The following is a 17,418-nucleotide window of genomic DNA, read 5'->3' on the forward strand; positions in this document are numbered from 1 at the left end:
TTAAAATTTGCTCTCTCTCTCTCTCTCTCTCTCTCTCTCTCTCTCTCTCTCTCTCTCTCTCTGTCTCGGGTTTCTTTTATAACATATGCTGTGGTTTTCTCAATTTAATATAATCACACATCACTGAACGTTACCATGTAGAAAACAAAATGATTCTCTAATTTTACTACAACCCAATGTTGGCCCCCTCCCCACCACATCCACCCTCCCTCCTTCCCCCTCCCTGCTGCATTCCTTTATACATGAGACATTTCACCCAATGACTCTTCTTCCTCTTTTTCTTCACAAAGACTCAAACCATTCATTATTCATTTTCTGATGTTTGGCAATGTAGACTTATGTGAGATGAGATTTCACTTTTATCTGTTCTAAAATGTCCAGATATACCGCCATTACTAGACAGAAGAAACAATTCCTGTTGTGTCGTGTTTGCCTTCCTATTGCCTAGGGGACTTTAGGGCTAATAATTTGGGGTTTAATATGTATGAGATTACGGGGACCATCACAGTGATGTTCCAGCATCCGTGCGAGGCATCTTGGCAAGTCAAGCATTGGGAAATGTGTGAGAACTCCACACGAGGTGAGCTTAGGTGATTGGGGAGTGGGGAATGAGGAAGACGGTCCTCCTTATTAGGTCTTGGCTCTTGGACAGGAGAGACGGCTCAGCTTGCTGCTAAGCCTGATGCTCTGAGGTTTATCTCCAGGACTCATGTGGTGTAGGGCAAGAGCATACCCCAACAAGTTGTTTGGTGAACGCCACATGTGTGGTACATGTGTGCCCCCAACACATAATAATACAAGTGGATGTAAATTCTTTTAATAAAGACTTACTTATTTTATGTGTATGAATTGTTTTGTTTGCATATATGTCTGGGCACCACATGTGTGCGGTGCCTCAAGAAGCTGGGAGAGGGTATTGGGAGTTATGGACAATTTAACCCAGCATGTGGTTCCTGAGAACCAAATCTGGGTTCTCTGCAAGTACAAGTGCTTTAACTGATGAGTTATCAGTCCAGTCCCACTCCTCTGTCCCTCCTTTCCTCCCTCCCCACCTCACCCGTCTCTGTCTTTCTCAGTCTCTCTCTCTCTCTCTCTCTCTGTCTCTCTCTCTGTCTCTCTCTCTCTCTCTCTGTGTGTGTGTGTGTGTGTGTGTGTGTGTGTGTGTGTGTGTGTGTGTATTTATGAACTCTAGCTGAGGGAAGAGGATTCTACAATCAGCACACACACACACACACACACACACACACACACACACAGCAAACCAAGACAAAAATGCAGGTGAGAGGAAGCTCAAAGGGAAACAGGCTGATAAAAGCCAACAAGTTTATCTGTAGCAGCCTTTTTGGATAAATCCAGGTTTCCTGTTGCTCCAAATTTTGTGCAAATGAAGATTGTGGTTTCCAACTTTAAGACTCAGTCAGCTATAGTTATGTACTACATTATGTTGTTCTGGCCAGTGAGAGGTGACATATGCAATGGTGGGCCCAGAGGATTATAATGGTACTGACAATCCCTAGGATTTAGTGACATCTTAACACACCACATCACACATGTTCATGGTGATGCTAACCACATAAGAGGAAAGCAGTACAGTTAGGTGTATCGTGCAATTCTTGTTCATATGCATTTGCTATTCTATTAGTTTGCAATAATACCTTTATCTAAACGAAGTTTCCTGTAAAATTAAATGGAATTTAGCCAAGAACTAATTCACCATATCTTCAATGCATCAAGAGCCCATGTTGATCATTGGCCCACACCATTCAAGGTTATGTATTTCTGATGATGGAATTACCTACCCAGACACTCCTCAGTCTATATCTCTGTCCTGAAGCAAGTGCGATTTCAATACTAATCTACACAAAAAGAGGAAACGTAGAGGCTCATCCCTCACCCTGCTACCCAGTATTCTAAGGATCCTTAAGTTTTACTTGAGTTTTTGATGTATATGTGAGACAAGTATGGTGAACAAATATAAATAACTTGATCGAATAACTTTAGTGTTCCCTTATTGATTAGAAATCCAGAACATTTCTGATGATGACTGTTCTCTTTGCGGGGCTACCATGAAGCAGTGAAGTCCTGCGCATCCTGGAGAAGCAGCAGAGGCTTAAGATGTCTTCACAGTGGTGTTCTACGTTCAGCTAGGAAACAGTGAGCGTGAGGAAAAGGTAGGCCCTCAAAGACTTTAATGGAAACTGGAGCCAGGGTCCAATCCATTAAGCCATAACAGATGGGACACCTGACAAGACAGCAGCAATGCACCCTGGGATTGCTGAGGAAGAAAACAGGCTTCTCTGGGCACACGGTCAGTGACCATTTTTTTCCTTTAGAGTTTGAGTGTAGCATTTCCTTCACTTTGCCTCCTTCACTGGTAGTCTTTCTTCTGCTTGATTAGATCTGTAGTGATTTTCACTGGGTCTTGCATTGGCTCACTGAGTTTTTTATAGCTAGCATTTCTATTTGGTGATTTTTCTATTTTTTGAAACTTCCTTGTTGAGTTTTCTTCCATGCTGGGTGACTTTTCCATCCAAATGTCAACTTTCTCATTCATTTTTAGGACTTCTTTCGTTATGAATCTGCTCCCCGCCCCAGGTTCCAGAGGGAATCCATTTGTGATCATTTTTACTGTTAACATTTTACAAATTGCTTTCTGGCACTTTATCTCTTTGAGTATCTCTCTACTCAATGGTTGAAGACTTACATCCTTTGGAGTAGCTATACTCCCTTCGGTTTTCATACTTCATGTGTTTCTAGTAAATAATCTGTACACTTGCTTATTTGGCTATCTCTTTAATCTATTTTTTTTTTTGGTGGGAGGTGGGAGTGGGATGTCTTCTTATTGAGCACCTTCCTTTTGAGGTCTCATTCTCTAGGTCTACTCAATGAAAAGCAGACAAACAATTCTAAGAGTACCATCAAGCTGTACAAGATATATAAAACAGATGAAGGTAATTAGCCAAAACATTTTTTATTATTATTTTTTTTATTAACTTGAGTATTTCTTATATACATTTCAAGTGTTATTCCCTTTCCCGGTTTCCGGGCAAACATCCCCCTCCCCCTCCCCTTCCTTATGGGTGCCCCCCTCCCAACCCTCCCCCCATTGCCGCCCTCCTCCCATAGTCTAGTTCACTGGGGGTTCAGTCTTAGCAGGACCCAGGGCTTCCCCGTCCACTGGTGCTCTTACTAGGATATTCATTGCTACCTATGGGGTCAGAGTCCAGGGTCAGTCCATGTATAGTATTTAGGTAGTGGCTTAGTCCCTGGAAGCTCTGGTTGCTTGACATTGTTGTACTTTTGGGGTCTCGAGCCCCTTCAAGCTCTTCCAGTTCTTTCTCTGATTCCTTCAACGGGGGACCTATTCTCAGTTCAGTGGTTTGCTGCTGGCATTTGCCTCTGTATTTGCTGTATTCTGGCTGTGTCTCTCAGGAGCGATCTACATCCGGCTCCTGTCAGTCTGCACTTCTTTGCTTCATCCATCTTGTCCAATTGGGTGGCTGTATATGTATGGGCCACCTGTGGGGCAGGCTCTGAATGGGTGTTCCTTCAGTCTCTGTTTTAATCTTTGCCTCTCCCTTCCCAGCCAAGGGTATTCTTTTTCCTCATTTAAAGAAGGAGTGAAGCATTCACATTTTGATCATCCGTCTTGAGTTTCGTTTGTTCTAGAGATCTAGGGTAATTCAAGCATTTGGGCTAATAGCCACTTATCAATGAGTGCATACCATGTATGTCTTTCTGTGATTGGGTTAGCTCACTCAGGATGATATTTTCCAGTTCCAACCATTTGCCTACGAATTTCATAAACTCGTTGTTTTTGATAGCTGAGTAATATTCCATTGTGTAGATGTACCACATTTTCTGTATCCATTCCTCTGTTGAAGGGCATCTGGGTTCTTTCCAGCTTCTGGCTATTATAAATAAGGCTGCGATGAACATAGTGGAGCACGTGTCTCTTTTATATGTTGAGGCATCTTTTGGGTATATGCCCAAGAGAGGTATAGCTGGATCCTCAGGCAGTTCAATGTCCAATTTTCTGAGGAACCTCCAGACTGATTTCCAGAATGGTTGTACCAGTCTGCAATCCCACCAACAATGGAGGAGTGTTCCTCTTTCTCCACATCCTCGCCAGCATCTGCTGTCACCTGAGTTTTTGATCTTAGCCATTCTCACTGGTGTGAGGTGAAATCTCAGGGTTGTTTTGATTTGCATTTCCCTTATGACCAAAGATGTTGAACATTTCTTTAGGTGTTTCTCAGCCATTCGGCATTCCTCAGCTGTGAATTGTTTGTTTAGCTCTGAACCCCATTTTTTAATAGGGTTATTTGTCTCCCTGTGGTCTAACTTCTTGAGTTCTTTGTATATTTTGGATATAAGGCCTCTATCTGTTGTAGGATTAGTAAAGATCTTTTCCCAATCTGTTGGTTGCCGTTTTGTCCTAACCACAGTGTCCTTTGCCTTACAGAAGCTTTGCAGTTTTATGAGATCCCATTTGTCGATTCTTGATCTTAGAGCATAAGCCATTGGTGTTTTGTTCAGGAAATTTTTTCCAGTGCCCATGTGTTCCAGATGCTTCCCTAGTTTTTCTTCTATTAGTTTGAGTGTGTCTGGTTTGATGTGGAGGTCCTTGATCCACTTGGACTTAAGCTTTGTACAGGGTGATAAGCATGGATCGATCTGCATTCTTCTACATGTTGCCCTCCAGTTGAACCAGCACCATTTGCTGAAAATGCTATCTTTTTTCCATTGGATGGTTTTGGCTCCTTTGTCAAAAATCAAGTGACCATAGGTGTGTGGGTTCATTTCTGGGTCTTCAATTCTATTCCATTGGTCTATCTGTCTGTCTCTGTACCAATACCATGCAGTTTTTATCACTATTGCTCTGTAATACTGCTTGAGTTCAGGGATAGTGATTCCCCCTGAAGTCCTTTTATTGTTGAGGATAGCTTTAGCTATCCTGGGTTTTTTGTTATTCCAGATGAATTTGCAAATTGTTCTGTCTAACTCTTTGAAGAATTGGATTGGTATTTTGATGGGGATTGCATTGAATCTGTAGATTGCTTTTGGTAAAATGGCCATTTTTACTAAATTAATCCTGCCAATCCATGAGCATGGGAGATCTTTCCATCTTCTGAGGTCTTCTTCAATTTCTTTCCTCACTGTCTTGAAGTTCTTATTGTACAAATCTTTTACTTGCTTGGTTAAAGTCACACCGAGGTACTTTATATTATTTGGGTCTATTATGAAGGGTGTCGTTTCCCTAATTTCTTTCTCGGCTTGTTTCTCTTTTGTATAGAGGAAGGCTACTGATTTATTTGAGTTAATTTTATACCCAGCCAGTTTGCTGAAGTTGTTTATCAGCTTTAGTAGTTCTCTGGTGGAACTTTTGGGATCACTTAAATATACTATCATGTCATCTGCAAATAGTGATATTTTGACCTCTTCTTTTCCGATCTGTATCCCCTTGATCTCCTTTTGTTGTCTGATTGCTCTGGCTAGAACTTCAAGAACTATATTGAATAAGTAGGGAGAGAGTGGGCAGCCTTGTCTAGTCCCTGATTTTAGTGGGATTGCTTCAAGTTTCTCTCCATTTAGTTTAATGTTACCAACTGGTTTGCTGTGTATGGCTTTTACTATGTTTAGGTATGGGCCTTGAATTCCTATTCTTTCCAGGACTTTTATCATGAAGGGGTGTTGAATTTTGTCAAATGCTTTCTCAGCATCTAATGAAATGATCATGTGGTTCTGTTCTTTCAGTTTGTTTATATAATGGATCACGTTGATGGTTTTCCGTATATTAAACCATCCCTGCATGCCTGGGATGAAGCCTACTTGATCATGGTGGATGATTGTTTTGATGTGCTCTTGAATTCGGTTTGCCAGAATTTTATTGAGTATTTTTGCATCGATATTCATAAAGGAAATTGGTCTGAAGTTCTCTTTCTTTGTTGTGTCTTTGTGTGGTTTAGGTATAAGAGTAATTGTGGCTTCGTAGAAGGAATTCGGTAGGGCTCCATCTGTTTCAATTTTGTGGAATAGTTTGGATAATATTGGTATGAGGTCTTCTATGAAGGTTTGATAGAATTCTGCACTAAACCCGTCTGGACCTGGGCTCTTTTTGGTTGGGAGACCTTTAATGACTGCTTCTATTTCCTTAGGAGTTATGGGGTTGTTTAACTGGTTTATCTGTTCCTGATTTAACTTCGATACCTGGTATCTGTCTAGGAAATTGTCCATTTCCTGAAGATTTTCAAGTTTTGTTGAATATAGGTTTTTATAGTAAGATCTGATGATTTTTTGAATTTCCTCTGAATCTGTAGTTTTGTCTCCCTTTTCATTTCTGATTTTGTTAATTTGGACGCACTCTCTGTGTCCTCTCGTTAGTCTGGCTAAGGGTTTATCTATCTTGTTGATTTTCTCAAAGAACCAACTTTTGGTTCTGTTGATTCTTTCTATGGTCCTTTTTGTTTCTACTTGGTTGATTTCAGCTCTGAGTTTGATTATTTCCTGCCTTCTACTCCTCCTGGGTGTATTTGCTTCTTTTTGTTCTAGAGCTTTTAGGTGTGCTGTCAAGCTGCTGACATATGCTCTATCCTGTTTCTTTCTGCAGGCACTCAGCGCTATGAGTTTTCCTCTTAGCACAGCTTTCATTGTGTCCCATAAGTTTGGGTATGTTGTATCTTCATTTTCATTAAATTCTAAAAAGTTTTTAATTTCTTTCTTTATTTCTTCCTTGACCAGGTTATCATTGAGTAGAGCATTGTTCAATTTCCACGTATATGTGGGCATTCTTCCCTTATTGTTATTGAAGACCAGTTTTAGGCCGTGGTGGTCCGATAGCACGCATGGGATTATTTCTATCTTTCTGTACCTGTTGAGGCCCGTTTTTTTGACCAATTATATGGTCAATTTTGGAGAAAGTACCATGAGGAGCTGAGAAGAAGGTATATCCTTTTGCTTTAGGATAGAATGTTCTATAAATATCCGTCAAGTCCATTTGGCTCATGACTTCTCTTAGTCTGTCGACATCACTGTTTAATTTCTGTTTCCATGATCTGTCCATTGATGAGAGTGGTGTGTTGAAATCTCCCACTATTATTGTGTGAGGTGCAATGTGTGCTTTGAGCTTTAGTAAGGTTTCTTTTACGTATGTAGGTGCCCTTGTATTTGGGGCATAGATATTTAGGATTGAGAGTTCATCTTGGTGGATTTTTCCTTTGATGAATATGAAGTGTCCTTCCTTATCTTTTTTGATGACTTTTAGTTGGAAATTGATTTTATTTGATATTAGAATGGCTACTCCAGCTTGCTTCTTCTGACCATTTGCTTGGAAAGTTGTTTTCCAGCCTTTCACTCTGAGGTAGTGTCTGTCTTTGTCTCTGAGGTGTGTTTCCTGTAGGCAGCAGAATGCAGGGTCCTCGTTGTGTATCCAGTTTGTTAATCTATGTCTTTTTATTGCGGAGTTGAGGCCATTGATATTGAGAGATATTAAGGAATAGTGATTATTGTTTCCCTTTATATTCATATTTGGATGTGAGGTTATGTTTGTGTGCTTTCATTCTCTTTGTTTTGTTGCCAAGACGATTAGTTTCTTGCTTCTTCTAGGGTATAGCTTGCCTCCTTATGTTGGGCTTTACCATTTATTATCCTTTATAGTGCTGGATTTGTGGAAAGATATTGTGTAAATTTGGTTTTGTCATGGAATATCTTGGTTTCTCCATCAATGTTAATTGAGAGTTTTGCTGGATACAGTAACCTGGGCTGGCACTTGTGTTCTCTTATGGTCTGTATGACATCTGTCCAGGATCTTCTGGCCTTCATAGTTTCTGGTGTGATTCTGATAGGTCTGCCTTTATATGTTACTTGACCTTTTTCCCTTACTGCTTTTAATATTCTTTCTTTATTTTGTGCGTTTGGTGTTTTGACAATTATGTGACGGGAGGTGTTTCTTTTCTGGTCCAATCTATTTGGAGTTCTGTAGGCTTCTTGTATGCCTATGGGTATCTCTTTTTTTAGGTTAGGGAAGTTTTCTTCTATGATTTTGTTGAAGATATTTACTGGTCCTTTGAGCTGGGAGTCTTCACTCTCTTCTATACCTATTATCCTTAGGTTTGATCTTCTCATTGAGTCCTGGATTTCCTGTATGTTTTGGACCAGTAGCTTTTTCTGCTTTACATTATCTTTGACAGTTGAGTCAATGATTTCTATGGAATCTTCTGCTCCCGAGATTCTCTCTTCCATCTCTTGTATTCTGTTGGTGAAGCTTCTATCTACAGCTCCTTGTCTCTTCTTTTGATTTTCTATATCCAGGGTTGTTTCCATGTGTCCTTTCTTGATTGCTTCTATTTCCATTTTTAATTCCTTCAACTGTTTGATTGTGTTTTCCTGGAATTCTTTCAGCGATTTTTGTGTCTCCTCTCTATGGGTTTCTACTTCTTTATTTATGTTTTCCTGGAATTCTTTCAGGCATTTTTGCGATTCCTCTCTGTAGGCTTCTACTTGTTCTCTAAGGGAGTTCTTCACCTCTTTCTTGAAGTCCTCCAGCATCATGATCAAATATGATTTTGAAACTAGATCTTGCTTTTCTGGTGTGTTTGGATATTCCATGTTTATTTTGGTGGGAGAATTGGGCTCCGATGATGCCATGTAGTCTTGGTTTCTGTTGCTTGGGTTCCTGTGCTTGCCTCTCGCCATCAGATTATCTCTAGTGTTACTTTGTTCTGCTATTTCTGACCGTGGCTAGACTGTCCTATAAGCCTGTGTGTCAGGAGTGCTGTAGACCTGTTTTCCTGTTTTCTTTCAGCCAGTTATGGGGACAGAGTGTTCTGCTTTCAGGCGTGTAGTTTTTCCTCTCTACAGGTCTTCAGCTGTTCCTGTGGGCCTGTGTCGTGAGTTCACCAGGCAGGTCACTTGCAGGGGAAAAGTTGGTCCTACCTGAGGTTCCGAGGCTCAAGTGTGCTCGTGGGGTACTGCCCAAGTCCTCTCTGCGGCGGCAGCAACCGAGAAGATCTGCGCCGCTCTTTCCGGGAGCTTCCGTGCACCAGGGTTCCAGATGGCGTTTGGTGTTTTCCTCTGGCGTCTGGATGTGCGCAGAGTGCAGTCTCTTCTGGTTTCCCAGGCGTGTCTGCCTCTCTGTAGGTTTAGCTCTCCCTCCCACGGGATTTGGTTGCAGAGAACTGTTTATCCGGTCTGTTTCCTTCAGGTTCCGGCGGTGTCTCAGGCGCAGGGGTCCTGCTGCTCCTGGGCCCTCCCCCACGGGAACCCAGAGGCCTTATACAGTTTCCTCTTGGGCCAGGGATGTGGGCAGGGGTGGGCAGTGTTGGTGGTCTCCTCTGCTCTGCAGCCTCAGGAGTGCCCACCTGACCAGGCGGTGAGGTCTCTCTCCCACGGGGTTTGGGAGCAGAGAGCTGCTGCGGGCCGGGATCCGCGGGTGTGGGTATTTCTTATCTTCTTGATGGTGGCATGGATGAGTGAGAGAAGGCCTCTTCTCCAGCACCACCCCCCCCCCAATCCTTTGCCATTTATGACATGCAGAACTGTCAGTGGGTCATGAGAGTGGGAGAACTGGCCATGTCCCTCTCTGGCTACAATGTTTGGGAGACTGGGTCCTGCACCTTGCCTGGGAAGCAGGGTAGAGCTGGTCCTGGTTGCAGGGGATGCTGTGAGCTGGCTCCAAGGGCATGAGAGTGGGTAAGCTGGAAGGCTGACCAGCTTAGATACCTCTCAGGCCCAGATCCAGGGTTTGATTGGCCCACCCCAATATCTTCCTTGCCAATGAACTGCTGGTCCTACAGATCCAAAATTACAGGGTCTGACACAGGGCAACAACAGAATATCTAGAAGGAGTCCCAGTGAGGTTCCAGTATCGACAGAGAGTAGCAAAATCCAGAGGCCTGGTACCAGAGCAATGACTCATTGCAATCAACATTTTCAAGCAAAAAGATGTGGACGAAGGGATACACTGTGGGGTACGTTGTGACGCACTGCAACTTCCACAATAAGATGTTTTTTTCTCTGTTGTTGGAGGGGGAGGTTGCAAGCATGGAGGGTGGGTGTGAGGGGAGGTGGAGATCAGTGGGATTGGGGTACGTGTTGCTAAATTCACAAAGAACCAATAAAAAGTTTTAAAAAGTTTAATGATGCTTTAATGCTATGATATAAAATTCACACATAGGAATAAGGAGTAAAGCAAGTGTTTTTTTTATAAATATGCATAAGTATATTTTGTACATAAACATGCATAGACATGGCAATATAAGTTCATGGAGAAACTTATGACAGTTACAATGCTCATGTCTATCACTGGTCACATGGTCACAACTGGCTTTTCCTAACTACTGATTTATCTGAGTAAGTACTAACTACTTAGTCTGTATCTCTTCCTCTGTCAGCAGAAATTCAGCTGATTTGGTTCTTTACCTAACGAGGGGACCCAGGACTTCAGTCCTAAATGGTCCAGGCCATTAGTAATCCAGCTTGTGATGAACTATTTTTCAATGATCATAATCATAGGGCTTGATAGTAATAATAGCAGTCACAAGGGATATCCTCTATGGCAGGTAGTTTTTCCTTGCCTAGATTGTGTAGGAGTGCAACTTCTGCTTGATGGTGAGGCTCATTTCCCTGTCGATACAGTCATTCTGCTTCCTGCCTATTGATTTAGAGGGATGGGGATCCCTAGCATGGCTGGCAGCATCCTAATCTTCAGGTCAATGGGATGATTGTTGTATTTCCTAGCAGAAACACTTCTCTTTCCAATTAAGACCTCTGTACCAGAAGGACCCAAAGTCACAGGAGGATGAAGCAGACACTCTTTTTAGTGGATTATTAGATCTAATAGTGAATGGTACCATTTCTGTTTCCGTGTCTTGATTTGTATTCTAACTAGGAGAGAAATGGCACCATGAACTTCAGGGATATATCAGTTAGTTTTTCATTACTATAAGGAAATAGCTGAGGCATAACCTATAAAGAGAAACAATGTATTTTGCTCATTATTCTGGAACTTCCAGTCCCAAGTCAGATGACCTCATTTATTTGGGCCTGTGGTAACACGGCACACCATAGCAGCTGTACAACTGCTCTTGGCCAGGAAGCAAAAGAGAACGAGGAAGAGGCTAACGTCTCAGACTGTTTTAAGGATGTCACTCAAATGACCTAAAAACCTTCCAGTGGGCCTTACCTCTAGAAGTTTCCACCATCTTCCCAACTCACCTTGGGAAACCATACCTCTAGCACAGATCACTGGGAAACACACGTCACAGCCATTCTAAAAGCAGATGAAGCTTTCTGGAGAAACTTATCCAGCCCAGTGGAATATCATTGTCTCAGTGGGGCTGGAACAGACTCTTCAAAAGGCAACCCTGCCTTCTGTCAACCCATCTGATTCAGGATGTTGGGAATATGCTAAAAACCCATGGGTTTCATGAGCATGAGACCTAACCAAGTTTATTTTGCTGTGAACTGAGTTCTTTGACCAGAAGCAATATTATGTGAGACACTATGGCAGTGGATAAAACATTTTGTAGTTCACAGATGGTAATTTCAGCAATAGCAGTGCAGGGAAGAAAGCCTATATCTAGAATGAGAATCCTTACTAGCAGGAACAAGCAGGCTAAGCAAGCTATGGGGAGCAAGCCAGTAAGCAGCATCCCTCCATGGCCCCCCATCAGATGCTCCTGCCTCCAGGTTCCTGTCCTGTTTGAGTTCCTGTCCTGACTTCCTTCAGTGATGAACAGTGATGTGGAAATGTAAGCCAAATAAATCCTTCCCTCCCCAAGTTGCTTTGGTCATAATGTTTTGTCACAGCATTAGTAACTCTAAGACAAATATCTACATATATTTTACATATGTCATTACAAAAAAGAAAATGAAAGAAAAAAATCTATGAACACAGACACAAACATCCCTAACATGATACTAAGAAATCAAACCTAGCAATATATAAAAAAAGAATAACACCTCACAGCAACAGCATTATCCTAGGAGCTCAGGGTTAGTCAGGCATTCAAAAATCAATGACATACATATACAGCCACCCAATTAGACAAGATGGATGAAGCAAAGAAGTGCAGACCGACAGGAGCCGGATGTAGATCGCTCCTGAGAGACACAGCCAGAATACAGCAAATACAGAGGCGAATGCCAGCAGCAAACCACTGAACTGAGAATAGGACCCCCGTTGAAGGAATCAGAGAAAGAACTGGAAGAGCTTGAAGGGGCTCGAGACCCCATATGTACAACAATGTCAAGCAACCAGAGCTTCCAGGGACTAAGCCACTACCTAAAGACTAAACATGGACTGACCCTGGACTCTGACCTCATAGGTAGCAATGAATATCCTAGTAAGAGCACCAGTGGAAGGGGAAGCCCTGGGTCCTGCTAAGACTGAACCCCCAGTGAACTAGATTGTTGGGGGGAGGGCGGCAATGGGGGGAGGGTTGGGAGGGGAACACCCATAAGGAAGGGGAGGGGGGAGGGGGATGTTTGCCCGGAAACCAAAGAATTATTATTAAGTATTAAATAAATTAAAAAAAATCAATGAATATGGCCACCGCCACCAGCAAGCGCAGCTGTTCCAGAGCGGCGAGGAGACTGGCCGCTTGACCTCCCCCTCGCTGGCCGCCACGTCCTCAGATTTGTTCCAACAGTCTGTTAAAACATGGTGGATTACTACGAAGTGCTGGGCATGCAGAGACCTGCCTCACCCGAGGACATTAAAAAGGCGTATCAAAAACAGGCACTCAAATGGCACCCAGACAAAAATCCTGAAAATAAAGAAGAAGCGGAGCGGAAATTCAAACAAGTAGCTGAGGCATAGGAAGTGTTATCGGACGCTAAAAAGCAGGACATCTATGACAAATATGGCAAAGAAGGATTAAATGGTGGTGGTGGAGGAGGTGGAAGCCATTTTGACAGTTCATTTGAGTTTGGTTTTGCATTCCGGAACCCAGATGATATCTTCAGGGACTTTTTTGGTGGAAGGGACCCATTTTCATTTGACTTCTTTGAAGACCCATTTGATGACTTTTTTGGAAACCGAAGGGTCCCCGAGGAAGAAGAAACCTAGGCGCTGGCTCCTTTTTCTCTGCCTTCAGTGGACTTCCTTCTTTTGGAAGTGGATTTCCTGCTTTTGATACAGGCTTTACTCCATTCGTGTCACTAGGTCATGGGGGGGTCTCACTTCAGTCTCTTCAGTGTCATTTGTCGGCAGTGGAATGGGCATCTTCATATCAATATCGACTTCAACTAAAATTGTTAATGGCAAAAAAAATCACTACAAAGAGAATTGTGGAGAACGGTCAGGAAAGAATAGAAGCTGAAGAAGACTGACAGTTAACGTCCCTGACGATAAATGGTAAGGAGCACCCGCTACGCTTGGATAACAAGTAATTCAATGCACGCATGTAACAGAAATGCTAAACCATAGCAAGCACCACTTGAGGAATAACAGGAACCTTTTTTTTTTTTTTTTGAAGATTTCAAACGAACTCGACTTTCTGTATCACTGTACCTAATCTAAAGTATTTATAATACAGCTCATCGGAGCCCCCATTCGTCAGATTTTTGAGTTTGTTGTTGGGGCCACAAAATAGGACCTTTCTTTTTCTTTTTTTCTTTTTTCTTTTTTGTCTTTAAACTTGTTGTAATCTCTGTATGCACTTTGCTTTAAACGAAACGTGTTCTGAGGTGAGCCCTGAGACGCCTGAGTAGCGCTAGGAAGAGATTGTCTTTAACAATCATGGATCTGCTTCCCACTGAGTTGAATTGTGAGCAGTGTCAGCCTGCTGTGAAGTTACCATTGCCAGATGAATGTCTACAGAAATATTTCAACTTTATTTTCAGTATTTAGTGATGTAAGCTATTACTGCATCAATGGTAATACATTTTTGGTTTAGTGTAAATTAAGGATGTTTTCTAGTTGTGCATGGATGCTGGCAACTTTGTCAGTTTGACTATTGTTTAAATGTGCAATGTTAAGCTTAGGTTTAAAAAAAGCTGGTAATTTGGGTTTTTGTCATTTGCTTTAAAAAAATAAATACAAATGTGTTTGGTGTTTCTTTCAAAAAAATCAATGAATGTAATTCACATTAGTAGAAGACTAAATGAGAAGACACACAATCATATTAGAGAATGTACAAAGGGTATTCAACAGCATGATCAATATCGTATCAATATCATATAAAATACGACCAGATTATTTCCCTAACCTAGTGAGTGATAGTTGTTTTTAAAAAACTTCTGGCAAATAATCCTCAAAGTGAGAAACTAGATGTTTCTTTTAAACCTGGAGAACAGGGCAAAAATATTTTAAACGACCCATTTAGAGAGTAATATCTCTCTCTCTCTCTCTCTCTCTCTCTCTCTCTCTCTCTCTCTCTCTCTCTCTCTCTCTCCAAAGAGGGCAATGGACAAAGGCTTGTTTTATTTTAATGATTGATCCACGTGAGGCCACAGCCAGGCCACTATGTACAGACATGGGGGAAGCTTTATTTCTTGGTCTCTTCCTCCTTGGACAGAGTCTTGATGATCTCTTCCTTCTTGACCTAGCGGCACCCCTCCCGGCGCATTCGCGCTTTCTTGGTCTTAGACCTGCGAGCCTCAGTCTGGTCAGCCAGTAGCTTCTTGGGGGCCCTGTCTGCCTTTAGTTTGTGGATGTGATCCACGAGACTCCACTTGTTTTTGAATACATTCCCTTTGACCTTCAGGTCCAGGCTGTGATACATACGGCGGTCAATCTTTTTAGATTCCCTGTATCTCCTGAGAAGCCGGTGCAGGATCCTCATCCTTCTCATCCAGGTCAGCTTCTCGGACATTCGAGCGTTGGCAGTACCCTCCTCTTCCCTATGCCCATATGCCTGCCCTTCCATCAGGCCAAGGTGTTTTTCCCGCAGCGAGCCGGGGGAATGGACAGTCACAGGCTTCCGGATGATCAGCCCATATCTTTGATCAGCTTCCTGATCTGCTGATGGGAGTTGGCATTAGCGATTTTGTTGGTCTCATTGAGGTCCAACCAGGCCTTCTTTTTACCACATTGGAGGACACTAAAGGCAAGCCTCTTCTGTAGCGGACACAGCAGCGAAAGGAAAGAAAGGAAAGAGCTTATTGGTCGCAGGCCGAGAGTAATCTTAAATTATTCACATTTAACATCACACTCAAAGTGTTAACTTCAAGCTATTTAGGCAATATGCAAGTAAAAGGATTTGGAGGCAGATAGACTAGAACATAAGAAATGACACTGTCACCTCCAATCTGATATAAATCAAGAATACCTGGAACTCCCAAGTATAACAACATGCTGTCTAGCATATATAAGGCCCCGGGTTTGCTCTGACAAACACACAGCTACTGAATGATCTGGTGGCTGGCTAGAGGTAGAGTGCTTGCTTAGTAGACACAAAGTCTGGGTTCTACCGCATTGTTGCAAGAACACAAGGTAACAGTACCTAACATTAACATGCACGAGGCTCTCCGCCCATTAACATAGGACCACAGGATAGCTAACATGGACGACCTTTGGAAAAGCCACATAAAAACTCTTAGACGTTTCCTAAAACATGCCCATATACATATAAAACAAAATTTTAAATAAAGTCATCCTGCATGGGACATAATGGCTCTGCTAGATTCTGTAGTTGCCAAACAAAATCACAGTGCCAGGTGTGGGTTACCTCCTTTCTAGTTGTTGGTCAGTGGGGTCCCGCGGACCTCAAACAGAACAGGCGATTGTCATTGTTCCTGGTTATCCTCCAGAATCCTTGATGGTAGCAAACTATTGTTTCAGCAAACACATATTGAGACAAGGAACATACAGAGAAATTCAGCCGATACTGACCTGGAAGCTTCATCCCTAAATGGCTAGCTTTCACAGTGCTATGTGTAGTACGGTGAAGTAACGAACGGTGCTACCCAGTTGCAAATCCTGTGAACTACAAAAAATATGCGCTAGTGCTTACCCATAATCCCAACACTGAGGAAAGGCAGACCTCTTTGACTTTGAGGATTAGCTTGCTCTACATAACGACTTCCAAGCTAGCAAGGGTTATTTAATGACATCCTATTTAAGACAAACAGAGACATAAACAAACAAACAAACAAACAACAACAACAACAACAACAACTAACCAATCAACTGAAAAAATCCAAAAGGTTCTTAACATGTGTCATATGTGATATAAACATTGCATTAAAATGGGCCCTAGGGGCTGAAGAGATGGCTCAGCAGTTCAAAGCACTCACTGCTCTTACTAAGGATCCAGGTTCAGTTCCCATTCCCACATGGCAGCTAACAACTGTAACTCTTGTACCAGGGGATCCAACAGCTTCTTCTGGTCTCCGAGGACATTGCGAGCATACATATGGAACATAGATATACATGTAGGCAAAATATCTGTACACATAAATAAATAAACTAATTTAAAAGTGGACCGTAAACATACCTTGAAAATATAATACTACATAAATTCTACAGGAAACTACAGGACAAATCTGCACAACGTTACATTTAGTGATGACTTTTTAGATTCAAATGGAAAAGTACAATTCAAGAAAGAAGAAAAAGCCATGTAAGTGGACTTGGCAAAATGAGAACACAAGCCATAGGCTGAGAAAATATGTGCAGATCATATATCTGACCATGCTTGCAATTAAAGAACTCTTAAAACTCAACAATAAAAATTGATCTAATGAAATATTTTTTTAAATGGGCAAGCAATCTGAAAAAAAATATTTTCCCTAAATTTTTTACAGTTGGCAAATAAATACCCGAGACAGTCCTGGGCATCATTTGTGATTAGGAATACACAGGAGAACTAGAGAGATGGCTCAGTGGTTAAGAGCACTGGCTGCTTTCCCAGAGGTCCTGAGTTCAATTCCCAGCAACCACAAGGTGGCTCAAAACCATCTGTAATGGGATCCAATAGCCTCATGGGGTGTCTGAAGACATCGACAGTGTACTCTCATATACATAAAGTAAATAAATAAATCTTAAAAAAAAAGAAATACAAAGAATCACATTGTAACAATATAGCAGAAGTCCTTACATTCAACACCATCAGACACCACAAAGATGCGGTTGACACTATCCGGCAACACAAGGAAAAGCACTTCGGAAAGTGGATGCATGGAAATCTGTGATAAAAATAATCACAAAAGGAAACACAATCCTAAAACCTAGTCTTCACCCAGACTCTTTGCTACCTAGGGGGATTACACAGAAGACAACGGAAACAGAGCAACAAAAACCGTAGTTATGCATGCTGTTGGCCAAGCTAGACTAAGGTTATGCCCATAAAATCGGAAAAACTTCATGAAGACCTAAGGATTCCATAGCCTTTTCAGATGCAGGTATTATAAACCAAGGTGAAGAAAACTCACTTTCCCAGTTTCGGACAATTTCACGGGCAACTGAAACAGAGA

The 17,418-nt window shown here is 42.0% G+C and overlaps 2 pseudogenes; one reads left to right on the plus strand and one right to left on the minus strand.

Annotated features, from left to right (window-relative positions):
• The first annotated feature begins 12,497 nt into the window (after nucleotides 1–12,497).
• On the plus strand, nucleotides 12,498–13,996 carry Dnajb6-ps2 (DnaJ heat shock protein family (Hsp40) member B6, pseudogene 2; annotated as a pseudogene).
• Nucleotides 13,997–14,364: 368 nt separating this feature from the next.
• LOC134487101 (large ribosomal subunit protein eL19-like) lies at nucleotides 14,365–16,358 on the minus strand (annotated as a pseudogene).
• Between the last annotated feature and the right edge of the window lie 1,060 nt (nucleotides 16,359–17,418).

This window comes from Rattus norvegicus, chromosome 5 (assembly GCF_036323735.1).
Source record: "Rattus norvegicus strain BN/NHsdMcwi chromosome 5, GRCr8, whole genome shotgun sequence".
Classification (NCBI taxonomy): Eukaryota; Metazoa; Chordata; class Mammalia; order Rodentia; family Muridae; genus Rattus; species Rattus norvegicus.